The 13,234-nt window shown below is 44.6% G+C and overlaps 1 long non-coding RNA gene across 1 annotated transcript; it reads left to right on the plus strand.

Annotated features, from left to right (window-relative positions):
* Positions 1 to 1,218: 1,218 nt before the first annotated feature.
* On the plus strand, positions 1,219 to 5,753 carry LOC134356478 (uncharacterized). Its single transcript, XR_010020357.1, has 3 exons — positions 1,219 to 1,248; positions 1,806 to 1,961; positions 5,562 to 5,753. It is a non-coding gene; the product is annotated as an uncharacterized LOC134356478 (long non-coding RNA).
* The last annotated feature ends 7,481 nt before the right edge of the window (positions 5,754 to 13,234 follow it).

A 13,234-nucleotide genomic window follows, 5' to 3' on the forward strand; every position in this document is an offset into this window, starting at 1 on the left:
AGGCATTGATCGTGTGGATAGTCAGAGGCTTTTTCCCAGGGCTAAAATGATCGCCAGAAGAGGACACAGGTTTAAGGTGCTGGGGAGTAGATACAGAGGAGATGTCAAGAGTAAGTTTTTTACTCAGAGTGTGGTGAGTGCGTGGAATGGGCTGCCAGCAACGGTGGTGGAGGCGGAAATGATAGGGTCTTTTAAGAGACTTTTAGATCGGTACATGGAGCTTAGAAAAATAGAGGGCTATGGGTAAGCCTAGTAATTTCTAAGGTAGGGACATATTCGGCAAACTCTGTGGGCCGTAGGGCCTGTATTGTGCTGTGTTTCTATGTTTCTAAGTCTATGCCAAGAATCATTCACTTAAATTAAAAGTGTATTATCAAAAATGAAATAAACTGAGTTAGCTATACTGACATGGTGGGGCCACTATCTGATTGGAGGAGCAACATTCAAGCTTCTAACTTCATCTGCATACTTACCCACCTACCTTCCCCTTCACCTGGCTTCACCTATCATCTTTTAGCTTGTACCTACATTCTTATTCTGACTTCTTCTGCCTGCCTTTACAATCCTGATGAGAGATCTTGACCCCAAACATCAGCTCTTCATTCCTCTCTATAGATACTCCCTGACCTTTTGAGTTCCTCCAGTATTTGTGTGTGTGTTAAACTGCGTTAGCTACTATTTTGTAAGCTCCAAGTATTTCCCCCTTGATCGGGAGGGAGGACCCACTGCTCAAATAGTGACTATTGACAACAGGATCTCGCTATGGAGACTAAACAGTGGGGTAAATTATTCCTGAAGTGTAGGTTGACACTGTATGATCTCCTTAAAGTCAGGGTACTCACTCTTACATTGAATAGGGATTAAAATCTTCTCTTAAATTTGGAGCTTGCCAACAGCAGATACAATATTATCACACAGACAAATGTTAATCTACACCTGCTTTAAATGCAGATGCCTGTTCTGGTGCAAGTGTAGCATTTAACAACGTGTAATTCAAAAGATATTCCAGGGTCAATGATTCAATCAAACACCAGTATGATTAACTGCATTTAGCTATCAGAAAGTTAATCCATGGTAGTCTGAAATAGATATTATGGAGCAGACTACCTTTTCTCATGCTGGGCAAAGGTCATTGCTACTGGCAATGTTTAACAGGATCATTTTTTCTTTCTGATATCCAACATTCCTTTGATGTCCAGTAGTTATATCCTTGACTGTGGAGCACATAAAAGTCAACACATGAACAAGGTAAGTATGGACCTGAGTTATTGGGCCAGTGAAAGACATTTTTTTCTTTGCAGAGATTAAAAAGATTGTAAATTCTTTGCAGGAAGGCTGTGGTAAGTGTGGACCTGAAGTGTACTTTCTCTATCCCCTGGAAGAAGAAGCGCAATAAAATTAAGGATGTGTGTCCATGCTTGGTGAAGTGGACCTTGCTGAGGGTGGGTGGGTGGTTAAAGAGGTTTCTGGCTTGGCAGACCTATTCTGAGTGTGAGCATTAGCGAGTGCTGTGGCTGAGGCACTGTAGAGGATGTGGTGGTTTGGGGAGGTCTTTTGCTGTGTGATTTATAAAGTTTTAAGGATGGGGTGCTCATACTAAGCATGGGTGTGGTGATTTAAAGGGAGTAGATGTTCAAAAGCCTAATAAAAAGAACATAAGAGGTGGGCACAGGAGTAGACCATTTGCTCTCTCCTCCATCATTTCCATAAGATCATGGATCTTCATTTATTCAAGTGCTGCTTTCTCTCATTGAACCCTATCCTCAATTCCATTAATATCCAAAAAATTATTGGTTTGTGAACAGAACATACTCAGAGACTGAGCCTTCCTGCTTTCCTGAATGGAGAATTTCAAAGATCCACTGTTCACTGGGTAAGGATGTTTGTCCTCATCAGTCCTGAATAGACAACCGCTTACTTGGAGACCCCTGAAAGATATACTTCAGCCACTATAAATCCAAGTAAGAATTTTGTATATTTTCAAGAGATCATACGTCAGTTTTCTATACCCTTGGTCCAAGCTGTTTAGTCCCCTCTCAAATGTCCAACACCAACTTTCACTTTGGTTTTGAGGATTCTGAGGTTGCTACTGAGGCCAATGTGGAGTTGTCCATGGATGAGGCATGTCATGGTTGACAGGATAGGTGGCTGGATAATCAGCTGAGGCATCGTATCTGTTATTTACCCTGGGCTTTTGTGTGCTCCTGATATACACTCTAGATGTTCTGAATATCATCCCAGTGCTCCTTCTCCATTGTGAACAGTTGTGGACCAGAAATTCCCCAAAACCAATGAGGAATGTTGAATTTCTTTAAGGCGAATCTAAGCATATCATCAAATGTTTTTCTCTGCCTGCCTAGTAATCGCTTCCCAGCCATTAGAAGAGAAAGTCTGTTTTAGGAACTTGGTGTGAGGCATGTAAACAATAGGTCCTGCCTTACATAGCTGGCTGAGTGGAGCAAGAGCTGCATTGTGAAAACATTCGCTTGGGAGAGGACTTGCCTGTCCTTTCAGTGAAGTTGGAGGATTTTGTGCAGATAGGGTTGGTAGTATTATCTAGGTTGCTAGATGTATTTGCTGTAGGTAATTCAGGGCACAAAAGAGGGGCAAAGATCACTGCTTGCTGGTGGATTGTGAGTTCTCCACCAGTTCAGCAAGCTTGATCTTCAAATATCCTTTTCCTCAATTGGCCAAAGACTATGATGGGCAGCAGTGAATTTCATCTTTAATATCTGCCTTCACTAAGAGATGGCTCCTGAACTATGGGAGAGTCCAGGTTTTCCAGAGTGTGGGATCAAATTCGCACTGTGATTTGGGAAGTCACGATCTGGGCATTGGGAGGAAGTGGTTGAGAAGGACACTGACAATTACTTTTGCTGGGCAAGAAACCCACTCCTTCCTCACTCCAAGAGACAGAAGAACTAGTTGCTCTTACCAGCTCTGTGTGATAAGACCTCCACCAATTGGACGGCTCACAAAGGACCTTAAAAATGATCATTGTTCAAATTCAATGATATATGTAAGTGTAACTGAAGACAGCACGGAAGAGATCTTTTAAGCATAAAATATCAGTGAAACCTCAGTAAGCTGACTTTGTTCCCCATGGAACTAAATAGTTCATATTTATGTAACTCTCAGATTTGGCCCGCATGCGTTAGTCTAGGAGAAGACAGTCTCTGGCCCAGCCAAATGAGAAATCTTGTTTGTGTGGATGCTGCATGATGTATTGCCCTGTTACAAATCCATACCACAAAATATCAGACAGTACACCATATACAATTAAACTATTTAGCTTTATAGTTCTTAATCTGACTATAGGGTTAGTAAAGAAAACAAAAGGAATAAGGACCCATTTTATTGAAACAGTCTAATGTGCACATTGGAGCTCACGGTTGTCCGGCCATTCGTTCCCCATCGACCTCCTTCGAGCGGCGTCGACTCCCGGACCCTCACTCCAAGTCCACTCTGTCCGGCGGTCTACTTGTGTCTTCTCCCTTCATCCCTTGCTGACAAAATACCGCAAAACCCTTCTCTCAGACACACAAGAAAGAAACAACATGTCTCTCATTGGATAGCGCTCATGCCAAACCCCTGTTATCTCTAGTCATAACCCAAACACTGCTGCTACAGAGAAACCATTACCTTAGCAGTGAACATTATAGAGAAACCACTACATTAGCAGTGAAACCTTACAGAGTGTTACAGTTATTTGAAGGTTCTTTGAACAAATGCTATTGTAAGAATCATGTGCTCATGCACTTCAGAAGATGACCCATTGGTGACATCGAGAAGATTTTGGTGTTGTTGTTTGTCCAGAAATCAGTAACTATACTGTATACAGTGTATGTATGTATGTATACATACGAGGGGTGACTGATAAGTTCATGGCCTAAGGTAGAAGGAGATGGGTTATACAGCTCTCTTTACATGCACATGCAGTTCAACTCCTTGACTGATTATGTAGAAAGTTTGAAGTTAATAACTCATCAGTTAATAATACATCAGGGATGATTTATAAGTTCGTGGCCTAAGGTAGAAGGAGATGAGTTATTAACTTCAAACTTTCTGCATAATCACGCAGAGAGTTGACCTGCACGTGCATGTAACAAGAGCTGTATAACTCATCTCCTTCTACCTTAGGCCACAAACTTATCAATTACCCATCTGTGGACACTTTCTGGAAGTCCAAGATCTGTATGCTCCATGACCGCTGGACTAAGTGTATAAATGTAGGAAAGGACTATGTTGAAAAATAAATGTGCTAGTTTTTCTAAAATTGACTCCTTCTACCTTAGGCCACGAACTTATCAATCACCCCTCATATGTAAGTATTTGACATATGTATGTATGTCTGCACTGCATGAAGAGCAAGCAGCTAGTAAAAGTTGGGAGATGATTGACAGTGGTGACCAGAGATCAATGATGATTCTGCAGACGCAGTTGGAGATGTGAAGAGGTGTAATGAAGAAGAAAGAGAATTCCGGAGCCCAGTGCCATGACAAACAAAGATTTCAGCTATCAAAGATCTCAATCTGACCAGCCCAGGTTTAGGAGTATTCAGGGATGGGTTCAGAAAGGCATCAAGCAGTTTTTAAGCATTGCGTTTGAACTCTGCAATCATTGACAAGTTGTAACTTGGCGACTGATGGAAAGTTGAGATTAAAATCTTGTGAAGAGAAATTAAGAAGGGACCTGATCGAAGACTTTTACATCATACATGGATTTGTGCTCCAACTAGCGCTGAGGAGTTGCTTCAACTTAACGAGTGTGTTTAGAAAAAGAAGACATAAACACATAATAGTCACCACAGATCAAATAATAATATCAGAATGATTTCTTCACGTAGAAGGTGGAAGAAAAATGGAACTCATTGATACACCACACGCTAGAAGGAAGAAAATGTTTGACACTCATATAGCTGTGGTCTTTTATGCGATGAAATTGTAATGGAAAGTACTTAGTAAGCGCAGTCCTTATACATCACTGACATATGCACTCATACACAGACATTAGCTTGCCGTTCTGCTGTCATTGCGCTGAGCATACACACTTCAATGTCTTCCCCGGTATATTCTCATAATGGGTCCTAAACCAAGGTGATGCACTCAGGGTTGGCCTTATGGCCCCTTCCCCACCATACATGGTGGGATATTCCATTTCTTTAGTAATGGGGATGTGTAAATGTGTATACTGTATTTAAGGTAGATAGTTCTATTTATTTTGTAATGTGATTGTAACTACATTGTGGGGTGCATCATATTATAATTCATTTGTATCCTTGTATCATTGCGTTAACTTTCTGGGTAATTAAAGACGGTATGTCCTGGTACCTAATGAAACAGGGCTCTTCATCCTCAGTAGGAGAGAGAGATAGGGGCTGCCAAGACTTTACACTAGGCAAAATAGTATGGAGCTATTACTGTGTTTTCTTGGTTTTTGTAAATATTGGCAGTTTTCTTTTTGCTATTTTTGCTAATTTTTGTAAGTTTGATTTTTGATGTACCTAATAAAAGCCCCTGCTCTAGATTGCCAAGTAACTTCAGCCATTTATTCCCCCTTAGGTCATAACCCACATATTTAACAGAAGCACATATGTGAATATCAGCCTATGATATTCCAACCAATAAAATGAATCGCTGGAAGATGGTGGCCTACACATGACCCATTTCCCCATTTGTCCTCAGCATGTGATATTTTGCAGTACGAATATTGAAGACAAATAACTCCCTTAATCATTGTGAGAAAAATTAACATATGGGCATGATGAGCTTCCTGAAATCTTATTAAGTTTACTTTAATAAACTAAGATTTATTTGTATCAGTTCATCTAGTGGCGTGAAGGTGTTTTGAGACTTGTTATACTAGTAGTCTCTTACTAATGATTACTAGATTTCAATGTCAACACAAAAAAAGATCACTCAAGATAAATCTGGACAGGCCTCGTGATGTATTGCAAATTTGGGATTACTTTAGGTCAGTCAAGACACCCACTGAGGTTTTATGCCTGGGGTGAACAGCACAAAGCTGCCCTTTAATTATATCCAGGCTGTCAGTGGGACCACCCTGAAAACCTTACATCGGGTTGGAATGTTTTAAATGTTAAGAGAGCAGCACTTGCTCCCTGCTAACACTAAATCATATCCTCAGAGAAGGAAAACAATACACATGCCAATTTCAAAGTCAGCAACTGTGCAGGGCGTAAAAGACTCGGTGGTTCGAAGTGCTGCAGGGGCAATGGAGCACATGCTTCAGTTTTAACCTCGAAGGCAACTGGTAAAGCGAATGGGGCTATTCAATGGCACGGCTGGTAGAAGCGTCTCCTCGCAATGTCAGAGATGCTGGTTCAATCCCGACGGCTGATGCTTACTGTGATCACATGGGTCCTTCGGTTTCCTCAACATACCAAAGCTGTGTGGGTTGGTGGGCTAATTAGTAGAATTCGGTGCAGTTGACATGAGTGGCAGGGGAATAAAGGAATGAGAATAACTAAGGATTAGTGATAGAGGGTGGTTTGGTGGTGGGTGGGTTGAATGTCCAGTCTCTGCTGTATCTCTGTCTGATTCTATGACAAGTTACAGTCCTGTAAAATACCAGACATCAAGTCTGCAAACACTGACTGCACAGTTCTCATTGCTTAAATAGTGGCGACAACCGCGGGTCAGGACATGCCACACCTCAGCCATGCAATCACTTTTTAAGGGTAAGGCCAGCAGGAACTGCTGGTCAGATGATCAGTCCATTTAGAGAAACACACACACACACACACACACACACACACACACACACATACACACACACATACATAACAAAGTTTTAAGCAGCCGGATGTATGATTTGATGAAGTCATTCAATACCAGCTGATTGCTTGATAACCTCTCCACACCAGCCAGTACTTGATACTTTTAGATTTCTTACCGCTGTTAAAGAGAGCAGGGGTCATTGATTGGAAAGCACAGGTCTGTCAAGATTTTGAGGCTTCTGCAATAGGTATTTCTCCCAATCAGTGGGAATTCAGTGACCAGTTCTTAGAGTACAACATGGCAGGGAGAATGAGCAGAGGATCTGACAGTCGAAGGCAAGCTGGTGCAAGAGGAAGAGGAGTGATGAGAGGGATCTTTGGAAGAAGGTAAAATTTGCACATGCAGTTCTCTTATATGAGGTGTCTGTAATTCAGTACTAAAGTCCTCACTCTGATTTGCCACATTACTAATCCTAATCCCATTCACAGGATCTATCCCTGCCCCTCAGTACGAATGCCTCAGCTCACTCACTCAACCCTACTCACGAATACTGAGCACGATTGCTGTTAAAATAATGGGCACTGTCCTTGAAATACTGGATATCTACCCAGAAATTCCCTGTTCGGCAAGGAGAAGGACAAGTGGGGTTTAACTATGTGACAGTTACCAATGACAATATTAGATAATCTTTGGTGATGAAATAATGAACTCAGTGTAGGGCAATTGTCTGTCTTTAAGGATGGGCAAAGTTAGACTGAGACAGTAAAGAGTCCAGGCCTAATCAAAATGGCAATTGCAAATGTTGCTAACAATTTTGGAGGATAAATTTCACAAACACTAGAGAAACATTTGTTCTCTTTCCTGCACACTGAACCTAACTCGAATCACAGAACAATGAGAGAACATGTTTATCTGCTCAGATATTAGACACAGTGGCCAATAACCTCAGTTACATTACAGAATAGAGCTTGACATAGTGGCATCACAACACAGTTTGCCACGTACAGTCAGGAAGGTCACAGTGCATCCCGAGTGTTAATGAGACAGAGAAGTGCATCGTATCACTCTTCTGAAGATATCAACATGTAGGCTGACCATGTGCTATGTGTAGGGTAATGGAATTGGTGGAAGCATACATAACTCGCAACCACTGACACTGAGTTGCGGTTTGTATTAAGAGGCTGGTCTGCATGACGACGTAATTACATAAAGTTCTTTAATTGTATTTTTGAGTTCAGTGTTTGGAGTACAATAAATGAATTGCTATGTTTTTTCTCAAACATAAAATGACTCACGTTGTTTTATTTGCAAAAACCTACACTGGTGAACCCGGTGCACTAGGACGATTCCAAATTTATTGAACATGTTAGTTACTGCATTTGCTTTGGAACTGTCGGGAGTTTTGGGAGCAAAATACCATCGCTTGGTTTGTACTAGCCGAGGCTCAATTCGTGCTGTAAGAAATCACCATCGACAGCACCAAAGTTTTCTATGCGGTAGCATCACTTAGCAACTCCACAGCTGTGAGAGTGGTGAGTCTACTCGAACGCCCACTTGAACACTGTAAGTACCAATTGCTGAAAACTCACCTTTTACAGATTTTTAGACTATCAGAGTCCGAGCGCACCAAATAGTTGCTCTCCTTGCCTGGCCTCGGTGATGCTAAATCGTCAGAGCAAATGGACCACATTCTGTCTCTACTGGGGAATCACCTTGTTTTTTTTTATGGGACTCTTCAAGCAGCAAAAGCCTGATCAAGTTCAGATAGCCCTTGCTAATTCTCCCATGCAGGACTAAAGGGAGCTTCCTAAAATGGCTGGTAATCTACACTCAGCCAGGCAGCGGTGCATAATTCCTCCTCCTTTTCCTACTTCAGTAAGTCCAGCCAGCAAGTCCCCCAGCATAAGGATGCCGCGGCTGCGAAACAAACGAAGTTGGGCCTGTATTTTTACCACCTTCGCTTTGGTAGGAACACTAGGAAGTGCTGACCACTTGCAGCTTTGACAGCGCCAGTGCATCGGGACATCAGAGGTCTGTGCACACTGTGGATTCCACCTGCAAGAGTCATCTACTGTTCATTACAGACAGCCTTTCAGGGCAATGCTTCCTGTGTGGCATGACTGCTCAAGTGAGTGTGCTGCTGGCATCGCCCATTGAAGAGAAGGCAATGAGTGATGAAACCTCACTGGAGGTCGCCAACAGCAGCAGGATCCAGACTTATGGGACACGACGTGTGATGCTCTGGTCAGTGAGCGACGTTACACATGGGACTTTCTCCTGGCTAAGGTGGCTAGACCTCTGCTTGGTGCAGACTTCCTGTGTGCCCAAGGGCTATAAGTCGATCTTAAGAACTGCTGGCTTGTGGATGTCAAGGACTTTGGGCTGTCACCCTGCTCCCCCAGTAAGTTCCCCACAATGATTCTGTCAAGCACGTGCACCATCGCATGTGGGTTTACTCGACTGCTGGGTGAATTCCCAAACCTCATCAAGCCCACATTCTCTACTGCATCGCAAAACGTGGGGTCAAGCACCACATTTCTATAACTGACCCACTAGTCCATGCCCATGGCATAGACTGGACCCAGAAAAGCTGGCAATCAAGATGAACAAAGAAAGACTTGTCATTGAATGTCCATCGGCTTCACCTCTCCATTTGGTCCCTAAATCCGATGGTGATGTGGCGATCACTGATGCCTTAACAAGGTCACCAACCCCAATCATTACCCAATCCCACACATTCACGACTTTTTGACACGTTTAGCCAGAAAGTTAATTTTTTTCCAATTTCAATCTAGTTAGGCGCTACCATCAGGTGCCTGTATGCTTGGAGGTCATTCCCAAAATGGCTGTAATAACCCTCTTTGACCTCTTTGAATCTCTGTGCAAGCCATTTGAGCTGAAAAATGCACTACAGACTGTCCAACAGCTGATGGACTCTGTATTAAAAGACTTAGGCTTACTTTTTGATTACCTGGATGACATACTTGTCACCAGTGCATCCAAATCTGAACAAGTATTCCATCTCCGCACACTTTTCAAGCACTTAAGCCAAGACAGGTTGATTATTAACCCTGCTAAATGCCAGTTTAGGTTGTTAACAATTGACCTTCATGGCCATTGCATCTCCACAGAAGGTGTGAAATCCCCCCCGCTGAGTTTACATAGAACATAGAATAGTACAGCACAGTACAGGCCCTTCGGCCCACAATGTTGTGCCTACCCTCAAACCCTGCCTCCCATATAAGCCCCCACCTTAAATTCCTCCATATACCTGTCTAGTAGTCTCTTAAACTTCACTAGTGTATCTGCCTCCACCATTGACTCAGGCAGTGCATTCCACGCACCAATCACTATGAGTAAAAAACCTTCCTCTAATAACTCCCTTGAATTTTCCACCCCTCACCTTAAAGCCATGTCCTCTTGTATTGAGCAGTGGTGCCCTGGGGAAGAGGCGCTGGCTATCCACTCTATCTATTCCTCTTATTATCTTGTACACCTCTATCATGTCCCCTCTCATCCTCCTTCTCTCCAAAGAGTAAAGCACTAGCTCCCTTAATCTCTGATCATAATGCATACTCTCTAAACCAGGCAGCATCCTGGTAAATCTCCTCTGTATCCTTTCCAATGCTTCCACATCCTTCCTATAGTGAGGTGAGCAGAACTGGACACAGTACTCCAAGTGAGGCCTAACCAGAGTTTTATAGAGCTGCATCATTACATCGCGACTCTTAAACTCTATCCCTCGACTTATGAAAGCTAACACCCCATAATCTTTCTTAACTACCCTATCCACCTGTGAGGCAACTTTCAGGGATCTGTGGACATGTACCCTCAGATCCCTCTGCTCCTCCACACTACCAAGTATCCTGCCATTTACTTTGTACTCTGCCTTGGAGTTTGTCCTTCCAAAGTGTACCACCTTACACTTCTCCGGGTTGAACTCCATCTGCCACTTCTCAGCCCACTTCTGCATCCTATCAATGTCTCTCTCCAACCTTTGACAATCCTCTACACTATCTACAACACCACCAACCTTTGTGTTGTCTGCAAACTTGCCAACCCACCCTTCTACCCCTACATCCAGGTTGTTAATAAAAATCATGAAAAGTAGAGGTTCCAGAACAGATCCTTGTGGGACACCATTAGTCACAATCCTCCAATCTGAATGTACTCCCTCCACCTCTCCAGCACTTTGTGTGTGTTGCTCTGGATTTCCGGCATTGGCAGAATTTCTCATGTGTGTGACCTGCTGCTCCACTACGAAGATTCTTTGAGGGATGCATGCCCTGAAGAAGTTTAAATCTTCTCTTTGACAGAAGTTCAGTGAAACCTGACCTGCTGAGTTCCTCCAGCATTTTGTTGCTTAGTACAATGAGTGCTGCAAGTGAACTCTAAGATGAGTCTGAATTCCAGCTGATCTGCAGCCAAACCTGGCAGCAGCCAAGAGTCTCTGACAATTGAACGAGGAGAGTATATTTATTGTTGACAAGAATATTCTACATGATTAAGATGCAATCCATCAACACAAGGCCAAAATGTTTATAAATACCATAGAGCCTACCAGGGTTGACAGCATAACAGGAATATTCTCACTCTCTAACTCCCTTCCTCCCACTCCTCCCCTCTTTCATCCTTTGTCATCTTCTCACCCCTCTTCCCCATTCCCTCCTTCTTTCCCAGCCCTTCCTAACCCCTCTACCCTCTCTCCCCATGCTCCTGTCACCCCTTCTCTTCCCTTATCTCCCCCCTCTCTCCATCACTCTCTCCCCACTCATACCCACCACAACCCTCTTCCTTTTCTCACCCATCCTTTTCCACTCTCTCCTCTCTCTCCCCTCTTTTCCCCCTCACCCCTACCCCTCTCTTTCCCTCAATCTCTCCCCACTCTGCCCACTCTCTCCACCTCTCTTCCCCATTCCTCTCCCTCCTGTCCCACCCACTCTCTCCCCCTCTCAACCCTGCACTCCCCGCTCACTCCACCTCTCTCTCTCCATTGCCCTCTCTACCCCCTTTTCCCCTCTTTCTCCACTCCCATTTCCTCTCTCATCCCATCTGTCTCCCCTTTTCTCTCTCTCCCATCCCTCCTCCCTTTCTCTCCACCCATCTCTCTACCCCGTGCTCTCTCTCTCCTCTCTCCCATCTTCCTCTCCACTCTCTCCCCTCTCTCTCTCCTCCCCCCTCTCTCTCCCTTCTCTCTCTCCTCTCTCCTATCTCTCTCTCTCTCCCGTCTCTCTATCTCCCACTCTCACTACACCACCCTCTCACTCTCCACACTCTATCCCCAACTCTCTCTCCCCCCTTACTGTCCCTTCCCTCCTCACCTCTCTATCCCACCATCTCTCCTTCCTTCTCTGTCCCTATCACTCTTCCTCTCTCCCACGACTCTCCTCTTCTTGCTCTACATTCCCTGTCCTTCCCCCTACTGACTTACCCCTCTCCCACGGAACCCTATCTTTCATTCCTTCTTCCACCCCCTATCTCTCTCTCTTTCACTCCTTCCCTCCCACTCCTCCCCTTTCTCATCCTCTTACCCCCTTGCTCCTCCCTTCTCCCCCTCTCTGCCCTTCCTAACCCCTCTAACCTCTCTCTCCCCTTTCCTACATTTCTCTCTCACTGCCTCACCCCTTCTCTTCCCCTATCTCCCCTCTCTCACATCTCCATCTCCACTCCTACCTACTACTTCCCCTCTCCCCTTTCTCACCCACCCCCTCCCCGCGATTTCTTCACTCTACCCTAATCTCCACCCCTCTTCCCCAATCCTTCCTGTCCCCACACACTCTCCCTCATTCCAACTCTCTCTATCCGCTGCCTTTTCTCCCCTCCCTTTCCTCTCTTTCTACCCTCCCACTCCCCCTCTCTCCCCTTCTCTCCCTGCTGTCTCCCCTCCTCTCGCTCCCCTCATCTCTTCTACCTCCTCTCTCTCTCCACCCTTCTCACTCCCCCTCACCCTCCTTATGCCCAGTCTCTCTCTCTTCTCTCTCATCCCTTCTCTTCCTCTCATCCCCCTCTCCCCTTCTTACTGCCCCCTCTCCTACTTTTCCACCACCTCTCCTTCCCCCCTCTCTCCCACCACTTTTCCCTTCTCTTTCTACCCCTTTTCTCTCTATACCCACTCTCTTTCCTGCACTCACTTACCTCTCTCCCTCTCAACCTTATCTCTCATCCCCTCTTCCACTCTCTCTCTCTCTGTGAATCCCGCTCTTTCTGCCCTGCTCTCTTTACCCTCCCTCACTATCCTTCTCTTTACTACATCTCCCTGTCCTCCTCTCTCTGTCTCCTCTTTCCCAGACCCCTGTTTTCCCTCTCTCCCCCATATGCTCTCTGCTCTCTCTACCCCACTCCCAGCATCTACCCTTCCGAGCCCCCCTCTCAGTAAACTCACTATCTCTCCCCCTCTTTTGCACCTCTCCCCTATGACTCTCCCCCTTTCTTTTCCTCCTTCTCCCCACTCTCTCTCCCATCTCTCCCCAACCCCTCTATCCTTTGCTTTCTCC

This window comes from Mobula hypostoma, chromosome 14 (assembly GCF_963921235.1).
Source record: "Mobula hypostoma chromosome 14, sMobHyp1.1, whole genome shotgun sequence".
In the NCBI taxonomy this organism is placed as follows: domain Eukaryota; kingdom Metazoa; phylum Chordata; class Chondrichthyes; order Myliobatiformes; family Myliobatidae; genus Mobula; species Mobula hypostoma.